The sequence below is a fragment of the Nanorana parkeri genome, unplaced genomic scaffold (assembly GCF_000935625.1).
Source record: "Nanorana parkeri isolate BGI_ZX_2015 unplaced genomic scaffold, ASM93562v1 scaffold725, whole genome shotgun sequence".
In the NCBI taxonomy this organism is placed as follows: domain Eukaryota; kingdom Metazoa; phylum Chordata; class Amphibia; order Anura; family Dicroglossidae; genus Nanorana; species Nanorana parkeri.
Genome location: NW_017306993.1, coordinates 18,605 through 32,732, shown reverse-complemented (window position 1 = coordinate 32,732; position 14,128 = coordinate 18,605).

Genomic DNA, 14,128 nt, shown 5'->3' with positions numbered 1-14,128 from the left:
CACGGCCGCAGCGGACCCTGCTAGAACCACTAACGGACACCAGTGTCTGTGTACGGATACCTTGCCGATCTCCCTGCTCTTTGGGGACACGTTCGCTCTTCTGACCTCATGATTACACAGGATATCTCTACAATGAGGAAACAAACAGCAATAAATCCTTACAAATGTTCATAAAAATCATCTCCACTAAATCCAAACAACAAAACACAAAAAAGAATAAGATTTGTTGAAATTCCACTTTAAATTTAAAAAATGTGACTCCAAAAACCTCCTCACGCATCAGATTGTGATAAAATGTATCTGGCCTTCATGTTTCCGTGTAAATAACATAATCAGCAACCAGTTAGTTGTCTGTATTGTTTGTTTGTTTAATCTAAAGTGTTTAGTCTTTAATGAAAAGAGCAATACATTCTAGGCTGCATTTCAAAAAGAATATCCTAATTAAGTTACAAATTCAGTTTCAATAGAAATAGTCTATGGAGTCTAAGTATGTCCCTGTTGCATATTTCCCCTCACTTCCTGTCAATTGAAAACATCATGTGGTCGGTAATTGAGGGAAAATCTAATGGAGCCCCAGATAGCAGTAAAAGACTGACAGGGGTTCTAATGCTTCCCACTCTATCCAAAAGTAAACTGGAAGTCTTCCAGTCACCAGCTGCTTTGCTGGTTTCTATTGTTGCATTTGGATTGGTGTACTATTTGCTCAGCTCACACAATCTATGTATGTACAGGAATAGAGTAATCTACACACATATCCCTGTGTTGCCAGCAGTCTTTGGAGTTACAGTAAGCCAAGGTCTGATGTGGATCATTGATTTTCTGCCAAGCAGTACATTTAAAAAAACACAGACATATGTAAATCTGAGTTATATATTGCTGAATTGTGTGTCTTGCTTGCAATTCTCCCTTCAAGTAGATGGACTGTAAGAAAAATAACATATTAAAATTAAATCAGAAATACATGTCTATCTCTCATGCTTCAGGCTGGTTGAAAACTTTTGAATTTGAATACTTTTTCTTTGAATTTGGCCCTTTTGGCTGCATTGGCCTGCAGCAGGATAGTAATTGCCAACAACAGCAAGGGCTGATTCTGTTCATTACACAGTAAACGCATGATCGATGACTCTAAAAAGGTATTGAAAATGGGAGGACTAAAGCTGAACACCAGTCAAACAGCTAAATACACAGATGGAATACATATATGGGAACTGAGTTACCCACACAATAAATATTCTTTTTTTGATCCATCCAGTCCTGAGATTTACACAGCTATGCCACACACCACAGTCCTGTCTAGCAGGGTAGGAGACCTGATTTTTCTCTGCTGCTATATAATAACAATTGCAGATCTTGTCCCACCACACACCTTTACCTGGGCAGTGCAAAGAGAAGCAGGAAACTGACGAGTTCATTTCATTGTCACTCTGCTTTCTCCTCCTATCAGAATGCTCTTTGTATTGCAGCAAACCTGACTGGCTCCCCATGCTTTCGCTCTCTCTTAGCTCATTTTTTTGTACAAAATAAAAGATAAGGTTATGCATAGTAATAGATGTCAAATATGTCCAGGCACAAAACAGTGTGCGCCTGGGTTACAGCAAAATATTACAGTCAGGACCGTATGTACTCTCCCTGCTGCCCCAAGGCCAGGTTCTGCAATGCACCCCTCTGCCCGTCCACCACCCATGGAGAATGCCAACCAGATAGCGGTGGTTGCAGGGTTGGTTTGAGATTTTTTATTGTTTCTTTCTTTTTTTTTATCACTTTTTTATTTATTTGTTTAATTTTTAAAAAAAACTACATTCGTATTATTGTTTTACTTTTTATTTATTTTTTACTTAATTTTTTTATTTAATTGTTATTACTTATTATTTTTTACTTATTTTTATTTATGTAATGATTTTTTTATAACATTTTTTTCACTTAACTTTATTGCTATCACATAGGAGCTAACAAGCCCCTGTGTGATAGCATTTGGCGCCCAGAACTCCATGTACTGAGCATCGGGAGACTTCAAACCTGTGCCGCCCCTCTGCTCCCTGCCGTCACACCCGAGACCGGGCCTTGGTGGCCTTATCGGGAATCCGGCCCTGATTACAGTACCCAAAATGACCAATACAGAATGCTTTAAATGACTTTAAAGGGCATCAGTTTACCCTTAATTGTAAGTGAGGGAACTAGAATTATTTAATTTACTTTAGCAAGTGCATCGATACCCATCATTTGTTGCATAATTGTTGCTCACACCATTCATGCACATTTCTCATGTGTGTATGCAGGGCGACGGGGTGATGGGGGGCTATTAATCCAGCATTGTACCCCGTAGTACCTCTTCTTCTCTACAAGAAGTCCTAAAGATGCGCAGTGTCATTCAACCCAGAAGACTGCGCAAAGACTGTGAGTGCCGAATGTTTTAACATTCATTAACAAGTATTCACAGAGTACTGTCGCAGAGAGTGATGTTGACATTATAATGCCAGTGAAACTCTGCATACGTGTGGACCACCTAGCTCATGTTCCTAGCCTAAAGACTTTGCAATAGGCAAGTATTAAAAAGGTTTCTTGAGTCCTTATGAAAGCGAACAACCCCTTAACGGTCCACCAGGCACATATCCACTACTTACAGTCTCATGTTTTATTAGTAAGTAAACCCTGACAATGAACTTTCCTTTTTTGGTCTGTTAAATATACCATTGAAATTGTATTGTTTGATAGCAAAAAATACTATCTCCCTTTATGTGCTGCAATATTATCAGTTATCATTGATTCCAATTGACTAGGTACCAGGGGCATAACTAGAAATCACAGGGCCCCATAGCAACATTTTGTATAGGGCCTTCCAACCCACACCCCCTCTGGTGCTTTAACCACTTAAAGGCCATGGTGTTTCACCCCCTTCCTGGCAAGGCCATTTTTCAGTATTCAGCGCTGCGGTACTTTGACTGATGTTTATTCCGTCATGCAACGCTGTACTGAAATGAATTTCATACCATTTTTTGGGGACAGATATAGCTTTCTTTTAGTGGTATTTAATCACCACTGGGGTTTTTATTTTTTACTATATAACAAAAAAAGTACCCTAAATTTTGAAAAAAAACATGTTTCCCTATAAAATGTTATGAAACATTTATTTTCACCCCAAATTTTTTGGTATAATATAAAAGACGGGGTCACGTCGGGTAAATAGACACTAAACATGTCAACCTTTAAAATTGCGCGCGCCCGCGAAATCGCAGAAAACTTCACGCAACCAAAATTGGCCATAGGCGACGCTTTAAACGTATTTACCGCTCATCAGTTTAGTGTCATCAGTGATTGATGGCCCTAGACTTATTGTTCTCACTGCGACGTTCGCGGCGATATGTAACATGTGCGGCGTATTGGGCGCAATCATCGTTTTTGTACATAGACGCACCTAACGCATGTTTGCGTGTGTATGTGGGGTGGGAGGCGGGGGACTTTAAAACATTTTTTGTGTTATTTTGTTTAATTATTATTTGTGAATATTTTTTTAGCTTCTTTATTTTTTTTAATGCTGTAAAAAATTATTTTTTCTTTAGACTTAACTTTATTGCTATAACATAGGGGACTAAGGAATCCCCTATGTAATAGCCAATTCACCAAACAGGTCCTCTTTATGGAGACATCAGGGGTCTCCAAGACCTCTGATGTCACCTAGGGACCCCCACAGAAGCTGATGAAGCAGAGATCTGCTTCATCAGCTTCTCTCCGGTGTTCTGCACCGGAGAGTGACACTGAATGCAGGAAGTGATGTAATATACATCACTTCCTGCATTCGGGGACAGGAAGAGAGATCAAAGGGATGATCAAGTAATGATCTCCCTTTGATCTGCTGTTAGAGCGTCGCCGTGCCGGTCCCAGCCGCACCGGCCACATCGGATCACGGACCGGCAGCGGCGACGAGGAGACAAAGGTACGGGGGGGCGGCGCACACCCACAGCTCCTGCAAGCGATCGGGCGTCTCTAGAGACGCCTGACCGCTTGTATGTAAACAGCCATCGCTGGCTGTTTACATGCTCACAGTTTTCCCTCTCGTGTGCGCGCTGAGTGCCGCACACGAGAAGGGGGAGGGGCAGGACGTCTCAAGACGCCCTCCCGCTCATAGCAGACGTCCGTCCGGCTGTTCAAAAACGGCCATGGACGGAAGGTAGTTAACTACAGCATATATTATGAATATTTTTATTATGATGTAATACGATTAAATGCAGTTTGCAATAAATCACTGTCCCTGAACGCAGGATACATGCCTCCAGAGAAAGTGATCTATTCAAAATTGTATTTAAACATATCATGTACATTACATGTGGACTGATGCTTACAGATATGGCTGCTGTCAACCAGTCATTAACTTCAGAGGGTACAGAGGCCACATCTAAGTGGCACACCTGACATTCCTGTCACAAGAATCCATATGTTTCTGCTGCAGGAATGCCAGAACGCCCCATGTGAACGAGGTCTCATTTTTTAACAATGCCACCAATAAAGCTGGGAAAGTGGGATTTGCAGTTACAGAAGGGGGGTCCCACCCTCGGCTTATATTCGGGTCAATACTTTTTCCCAGTTTTTTTTGGTAAAATTAGGTACCTCGGCTTATATTCGGGACGGCTTATACTCGAGTATATACGGTATAACTTAAAATAACACTGGGGTTTATAATGTGTAACCCCACTTTCCCCAGCTTCACTGGTGTGGCAGTGTTATTTTAAGTTATAATTACACTGCCACACCAAAGAAAGATTGCACAGTGCAATAGAACCCACTTTCCCTAAGTTCTTTGGTGTGGCAGTATAAATATAACTTAAAATAACAGTTACACCAGTGAAGCTGGGAAAGGTGGGGTTAAAAAGTGTGTGCAGTGTGGGTGGCTGCACAGAGTGGATGAGCAGTGTGGGTGCACAGAATGGGTGGGTGGTGTGGGTAGGCACACAGAGCAGGTGGGTGGTGAGAGTGGGTTGCATAGAGTGGGTAGGTGCACAGAGCAGGTGGGGGGTGTGAGTGGGCACACAGAGCGGGTGGAGGGTGTGGGCAAGTGCACAGGGTGGGCGGTCTGGGTAAGTGCACAGGGTGGGCGGTCTGGGTGGATGCACAGAGCGGGTGGGCTCACAGTGCAAGGTGGGCACACAGAGTGGGTAGGTGGTATGACTGGGCGCACAGAGCGGGCAGGTGGGCACACAGAGCAGGTGGGTGGTGTGGGTAGGCGCACAGAGCAAGTGGGGGGTGTGGGTGGGCACACAGAGTGAGTGGGCAGTGTGGATGCACAGCATCTTACCTCTCTTCCCCTGGGCAGCACTAATGGTTTGTTCACACCATATAGAGTGTGTTCCAGCATGGTTAGCTGCTGGAATGCACTGTATGGCATAGTAAACTCCCCCCTGCGTGCCCGGCTCCCACTTAATATTAAAGACGGCCAAATGGGTGTTATCCTGCGGAAAGTTCTAATAATTGGATAACTTCCAAATAGCATCAGGAGAGCTGTCAGAGCCTCTTGCATTATCTGAAAAAGAAGCATAGAGTGTCATAGAGATCAGTGACCCAGAGTTCAGCTCCCTGATTGCAAAGGACTGGCTACCTCCAGTATCAGTGGGAAGAACTTACTGACTATTCTGTCTGCACTGAGCAAGAATTACCTCTGTATAGAATATAGCATGTATTCTTTTAGATTGTAAGCCCTCACGGGCAGGGCCCGCTTTACCATCTTGTCTGGAATTGTATTGTCTAATGGCATCTAGTGCTTTTGTGATAAAACCTTTCTGCTAACTGGTCATTGTGTTATTCTGAGGTTGATGGTTTTCTCTAGCTGTGCGTTTGTACATGTGTGTCCTATACCCTCCAATATTATTATTTTTATACACGATTTATATAGCGCCAACGATTTACACAGTGCTTATAATGTAAAACATTACAGTTATAGTACAATTCAAAACAAGATGGTTAGGAGGCCCTGACCGTGAGAGCTTACAGTCCTAACCATTACATAACCTAACATAACACCCTTTGGCAAAATTACCCTGTGGAAGACCGGAGGGTTTTAATTTTTCTGAACGTTTAATAAAGTCTCAAATTAACCCATGCATCTTAAATTATTCTGGAAATGAGACACCTTCCTGTGTTTTATTTATCTTAATGAATAAAGCTCTGTTGTGTTACTTAACCTCTCTAAAATAACATTGGAAGGTGTCTCATGTCAGTTGAGCTTAAGAAATGTGATATGTTTGTACATACCTCATTATCTTGGCCCCTATAATTGGAATTTATTTTTGAGTTGGAAGTGAATAAAATGAAGTTGACATTTGTATGAACACAAAAAGGACAAAATAGTCTACATGATATAGACACTTGTAGTCTACATATTGTATTTCTAAATATACAATTGATGCTGGTGATTCTGGCTGGAACCAAACACACAAATGCAGCAGCGCAATGCAATAATGAAAACCAGTACATGAAAAAGCTTTACCACAGAAAACATTTTTTAGTACACATAATATAAACTGCAATATACTGTTTTTGTAGAAGAAACTTAATAGGCTATTGGTAGAATGTACTGATTCCGTTGGCCTTTCTGTGTTGAGGTTAAACTTCAAACTTGTACACATTACCCTTACAGTAAACATATATTTATGTTAATGACAGAGACATTTGCATTTAACTGTTTTCTTTTCAGCAAATAACCCCCAAAATGGGTCCATACCTCTTTTGTGATACGTGATTTTTAATGCAGCAACATATACTGTAACTATATATATATATATATATATATATACACATATATATACATACATACATACACACACACAGTGTTTATATATTACACTATCATTCAAAAGTTTTAGGACATCCCCATTTTTTCAGTTTTTATTGAAATATTTTAATAATGTGCACATTTATTATGAATTATTAATAACAAAATTATTGCAAACACATGGGAAATGAAATTCCATGCACATGTTATGACTGCTGCTCAGTTAGATGTTTTAAGTGATTAATTTCTGATCACATATGCATGACCATGTCAGTTTATTTCAATATATAAATTTTTCTCAGTAGAACCGAATCACTGAAGCATTTAGGCATTGATCTTTGATCTTAACTTTTATGATAAATTAGGAATCTGTTATGTACATTGTATTCAAAGTCAGTGTTTTTTTAATTTTAGTAAAGAATGTGCATCTATGTTAATATGTAAAGGCTGGTGTAGTTCACTTAATGTGATATATTCCTTGAATATAAGTACATTTGTTACCAAATACCACTTAACTGTATATAATGTCTCCAGAAGCAAACAGCGAAACTATCTGAATTGTTTCTGGTGCACATGTATGAGCAGCTGACAACCTGCATTCTACATAAACAGAAACACATTTTTTTGCATATGTTAAATGAAGATCTGCTTCATTTTAAATGGATTGTTGCATATAAAAATGTCTGGATGCTGCATGTTTTAGGTAATATTTAAATGCACATATTCTTTAACTCATAGGTATCAGTGATACATAATATTTTATTTAAGATGTTTTAGAACTTGGAACTATGTTATTAGGACTCATCAGTTGAAGAGATGTTAATGCCCGAAAAGCAGTGGTGCCTTCTGATTAATGACACATGTGGTATAAGTCTCTTTCATGTGCAAGGGACTCAGCCTGTCTCCTAGTCATGCATCTCAGGGTTATCTGTTACTCTAGTTATCTTTCAGCAGGTTCTAGACAAATGGCCTTATGTAGCAGAGAAAAGGTGGTACTGATTTCTGTGTGACAGACTATATGTAACTGAGTTGTCTCAAACTTACAGCTGATGAAATATCTGACCCAGGCCTAATACCTCCTATGCCTTCACCCTGCAATAGTCCTGGGGCAATAATCTGCATGAGAGAAATATCACTTCAGTATACACATACTTTATTTCAATATATAGACTAGAATGATTTGGGGAAAACATGTATAAAAAATTGGCAGATCTCTTTTACTACTAGATCTACTCATATCAGTAAGTTAGTGTCACGGGAGCCAGGAAACCAGACCACACAGAAATGCAGGTAAAATAAAGTCGTTTATTTAAAGGAACATAAATAAACATTAATCAGGGAACAGCAGCAGCGAGGTCAGGAACAAGCCGGTCAAGTCCAATGTGGGTAGTCATCCAAGCCGGAATCAACTCAGAGATTATAAGAGACTGCAGTCTGCACATGGCCAAAATGGCTGCCATCATGAGGACAAGGTTAGACCTTGACAGTTAGGTACCAAAATGCACTAGAAAATTGTAGCTCTGCTTTGCTATACATGTTCACATTTACTGAGCTACAGTCAAAGATACATGTGGTCAGTTCCTGCTGGCACAACAATACTTTAAATGAGCTATGAGTATCTCACACTTTTTTCTGTCTAATTTTTGACAGTTGAGCTGCTTATGGCTTAAATATTTTCAAAGCTTTCTGGAAATCTCTTGAATTTCCAAAAATGTCTTGAAATCTGTGAACAATGCAGGGAGAAAAATAGGCTATGTTACTTTATATGTAGGAAATGTATGTATTGGTACTCGGAAGGAACCTGCTCAAATATTATGCAAATCTGTCACTCATGCAATACTACCAGGGATGTGCGGCCAGGGGAGGCAGGTGAGGCAGAGCCTCAACTACTATTATAGAGGAATGAAGCTGAAGCTGACAGCTTTTTCTCCATTCAGAGCGGCTTGTTACAGATTACACAGCAGGGAAAGCCTAGCCACAGCTCGCGCTATACTGAGCCTATGGTGACTGGAGGACGCTAGTTTGTGTCCTCCCGTTACCCTAAGGAGAACTATGGGGAAAAGACTTAACCCCATAGTTCTCCTTTAATGCTACTTTAAGTTCCAAGCAGCCTTCAGGAGACAGCAAGATTCAAGCAACATTGCAATCAGAATTTTCCAAATAGTCCTGAACAAAAAGCTTATTTTTTTTCTTGGGAAATTGAATACATTTGATAGAAAGCCTGCAAGTGACGTCCCAAGCAGATCAAAGGTCACATCTCCATCACAATGACATAGTAAATGTTTGTGTTTTCTGTGTTTTCTAGTAGTAGTAAATACAATTGTACAATACATTCATTCATTGTATTTACTCAATGACACTTGCAGGCCATCTACAGGTGTCATTGTACACGGGAGCCGCTGTGTTTCTACAAGATCTCATACTTCATTCCTGTGCAACAGCTTTCTAAAGCCCCTGGAAACTGTTGTAGGTCTTTTTGAGTAGGAGTGTTTAGACCAGGGGTAGGCAGCTTTGCCACTCCAGAACTTCATGTCCCACATTGCAAGACTGACAGACCCATGCATGACTTCAAGAAGCAGAGGCATGATGGGATTTGCCTACCCCTGGTTAAGATGCTCTGCTGGTGCTGCTGGAGACATCCCCTGAGATCATGGCTTGTAAAGCTATTTTCAACCACTCAAGGGCACTTGGGAGTCGGCTGAGCAAAGACCTCTCTGAGTATCTGTTACGGGAGCCAGGAAACCAGACCACACGGAAATGCAGGTAAAATAAAGTCGTTTATTTAAAGGAACATAAACATTCATCAGGGAACAGTGGCATCGAGGTCAGGAACAAGCCGGTCAAGTCCAATGCGGGTACATCTGCCGAACCGGAATCACGTCCAAAACGGGTAGTCGTCCAATCCGGAATCAAGTCCAATGCGGCTACGTCTGCCGATGCGGGGTCGAGAGCCAGAGGAAACGTCAGCCAGGCCGGATCATACACAGAAAGCCACAAAGGAACTCAGACTGCCAGAGATGCACCTTGGAGCACAAATGCAAGGGCAATGAACCTGAAGCCTGAGCAGACTGATATAGTCAGGTGTGCCATCATCACTGTGCGACAACAAGGCAGCAGGCAAGCGATGATGCAATCAGAGATTATAAGAGACTGCAGTCTGCACATGGCCAAAATGGCTGCCATCATGAGGACAAGGTTAGACCTTGACAGTTAGGTACCAAAATGCACTAGAAAATTGTAGCTCTGCTTTGCTATACATGTTCACATTTACTGAGCTACAGTCAAAGATACATGTGGTCAGTTCCTGCTGGCACAACAATACTTTAAATGAGCTATGAGTATCTCACACTTTTTTCTGTCTAATTTTTGACAGTTGAGCTGCTTATGGCTTAAATATTTTCAAAGCTTTCTGGAAATCTCTTGAATTTCCAAAAATGTCTTGAAATCTGTGAACAATGCAGGGAGAAAAATAGGCTATGTTACTTTATATGTAGGAAATGTATGTATTGGTACTCGGAAGGAACCTGCTCAAATATTATGCAAATCTGTCACTCATGCAATACTACCAGGGATGTGCGGCCAGGGGAGGCAGGTGAGGCAGAGCCTCAACTACTATTATAGAGGAATGAAGCTGAAGCTGACAGCTTTTTCTCCATTCAGAGCGGCTTGTTACAGATTACACAGCAGGGAAAGCCTCCCCACTGTGTAACCTATCATGGACGGAGCGCTGCCTGTTAATTACAGGCAGCGTTGTATCCGGCTTTTGACAGGTAGTTAGGTTACACAGCAGCGGGCTTCCCCACTGCTTGTGTAACCTAACTTGGTGAGGCAAGAGCTGTCACAGCCTCTACTCTGTGTTGGAGGCGTGAGCTCTATGGATGGCTTGGCAAAGCGCCATTGGTCCAAGCTGTCCAATCAAAAAAAACATAGAAAAAACCCCAGAGGCCATCGATTTTGATGCCTCCGCAGTGACTCACCAGTGACGAGCAAGTGAGGGACAGAGAGGCTCCTCCTTGTCTCCTCCCTGCCTCCTCCCCACACAGCTTGGTTACAGAGCTGGGGCAGGGCTGTGGTGTGACGGGCCAGAGCTTCGGTGGGTTGGGGGATGCCTCACCCAGCACAGAAGGCACGTCACATCACTGAATACTACATATGCTGCTGCTATTGATCTTCCTGATTCCCACTCCCCCCAAAGACTACATGCAAATATTCATCATACTCAATGTTCAGCACCTGCTTGCATGCCTCTCGTTTCCTATGTGACAGTCCTCAGTCATGGCAAATACTACTAAGACATAAAACACTCCATTGTGGGAGGGCACATAGGCTTAATTTCCAGAAGGACCAACATGTTCTTGGTTGTTACAGCAGGGATTGGGATGACAGGATATATGGTGGGTAAGGCACAAGATTTCTGTCTTCTATCTGACTTTCCTGGTCTGCATGCATGTTCCAGGCTAGTTACTTAAAGTATTGAAACCAGGGGGTAAGAGTTCATCAGCAAGCATTTTCAGAAGAAGGTCAAATGGGGGGAATTGAGGTACTTTTTAGAGTGTAGACCCAAAATACAGTGTTTGACTAGGCTGTAGAGAGCAGGGAGTCTAGTTAAAAAGGGTGCAAGCCATCTAGTATGCTACTGATAGATAGGACATATCCACATGTGTCATTAGCAACATATCCTGTCTAGGTATGTTCAGATACCAAGTACTGTACTCGGTACAAGTACAACTACATGTACAGATACTTTTCCAGTTCCAAGACTAGACTAGAGAAAAATTCAAAAGTTAGGAGGCAGCTGTCATTTTTAAGGAGCAATAATATCTCCTGGGATTTATGATTTGTTTTACTTTATGATTTGTTTTATAAATATTTATAAGGGATGCACCGATACCATTTTTACAAGTACTGATACTTGTCCAAGTACTCACAGATACAAGTACTGATAAATTTTTGTTTATTGTCATGTGACAGTTTTTCTAAAACAATACAGACTAATGATTACTTCACAAGCTGAGGGCTATGGGCATAGATGAGGTGGTGTGTACATGGATACAGAACTGGCTACGGGAACGTGTCCAGAGAGCATCTGTAAATGGCACCTTTTCAGACTGGGCTAGTGTCATGAGCGGTGTGCCTCAAGGATCGGTGCTGGGTCCCATACTGTTTAACCTATTCATTAATGATACCGGGGAGGGAGTAAATAGCCATGTTTCTGTGTTTGCAGACGATACAAAAATAGGGAGGGTATTAGAAACAGAACGTGACAATATAACATTACAGGAGGACCTGGATAAAATAGGGGAGTGGGCAATAATATGGCAGATGAGGTTTAATGTCGATAAATGCAAAGTAATGCACTTTGGAAATAAAAATAAACAAATGGGCTATACCATCATGGGTATGCCGCTAGGGAAGCCAGAAATAGAAAAAGATTTGGGGGTCAATGTAGACCACAAACTGAATGGTAGCTTGCAGTGCCAGGCTGCGGTAAACAAAGTTAGCAGGGTCTTGTCCTGTATTAAGAAGGGGATGTATTGCAGAGACAAGTCGGTAATTGGGCCACTATATAGATCGTTGGTTCGGCCACACCTGGAGTACGCGGTCCAGTTTTGGTTGCCGGTACTGAGAAGGGATGTCCTTGAACTGGAGAGAGTCCAGCGGAGGGCAACCAAACTAATTAGGGGAATGGAGGACCAGTGCTATGAGACAAGGCTACTGAACTTAAACATGTTCACGCTGGAAGTAAGGAGATTAAGGGGGGATATGATTTTCATGTACAAGATGTTCAATGGTGACAGCAACATTGGCAACAAACTCTTTAAGATTAACTCCATTACAAAGACTAGAGGCCACCACCTAAAGTTGGTGGAGAAAAAATTCCAGCACAAGGGGCGAAGGGGGTTCTTCACAGTAAGAGCAGTTAGGGTCTGGAACTCACTGCCACCGGCAGTGATTTCAGCTAAGAGTATAGAATTGTTCAAGAAACTTTTGGACGATTTCTTGAGGGACCGTAATATTCAGGGATATAAGTATTCCTAAGAATGAGATGATGCGTGGACCTATATGGGTTGGACTTGATGGACGTATGTCTTTATTCAACCCCAAATACTATCTAACTATGTAACTATGTAATGATTTCATAACAGTGGTGGAACACCAGAGCAAGGTACAAGCAGCAACCGGTGCAACCCTGGTAGTTCTCATTAAAATGCCAAATATCGACACTGGTATCTGAACATCCCTAATCCTGTCCTTTATGGGTACAGTCATCAGGCATTAAACTCAAAGAAGTGCAAAGGATATTTCTTGATGACAGTATTCTAGTTATCTGTAATATACTAAAAAGTTGGGAAGCAGTGAATTGTCACTGTTTATGAATAACAGCCGCAAACACATCTCAGACGTATTTAGATGAAATCTGCATTTATCTGCACCATTTTTTGCTTCAGCTCCCCTACTGGTATCAGGGATCATTGTTTAGAGGTAATAGGATATCTTCCTTGCAGCTGTTGGGGTTCCTATACACAGTGCAAATTTCGGACGGTTTTTGAGAAACTGGCTGAAATTCATACAGTGTTTGCCTCTGTTGGCACCCTTTCGATCGGCATCCCTCGATCAGCTGATCAAAGGAGCTGGCTGGAAAATCTTCATACGATCAGAGCCAGCAGCCAATGAGCCATTGGCTCTGTTCGGATATTCTGACAGTGGTCAGCGGCCGCTGTTAGAATACAGTGCAAACAGCGGGATTCCTTGATCTACACGCTGGTAGTTAGTCTTAGGCAGGCAGGGGTTTTGATCATTTATTTATAAGAGCCAGAGGGAAGTTAAATGATGACATGTTTTATTGTAGTTTACATTTTAATAGAAGTATATCTTGAGTTTGATATTGTAGCTTAAAATTGCAATAAAAGTATCTGCTGTAACTTTTTAATCAACTATATAGGATTTTATTATATAACGTTTTATTTTAGATGTTTTATTTAACAATAATATCCTTTTCTTCATTTAAATCTTAAACTGGGCAGGGACTTCTTTAAGAGCCCATTTTGCCAGCAGTCTAGCAGAGCAGGAAAGGGGGGGCAAGCAAGCGCCGCCCCTCCTGCATCATACCAGGCCACATGCCCCGACATGGGGAGGGTGCTTTGCCAGGGGGGACCCCTTGGAAAAGCACTTTGTACCCATGTCAATGAGGACAATGTCCTCTTCCCCACAACCCATGGCCCGGGGCTTGTGGGGGTCTGCAGGCTTTCATAAAGGGGGCACCCAGTTGCTGCCTCCCATGTGAATGAGAAAGGGGCAGTTGTACCCCTACTCATTCACTAAGTAAACATAAATAGAACATAAACCCACAACACGTTTTGACAATCC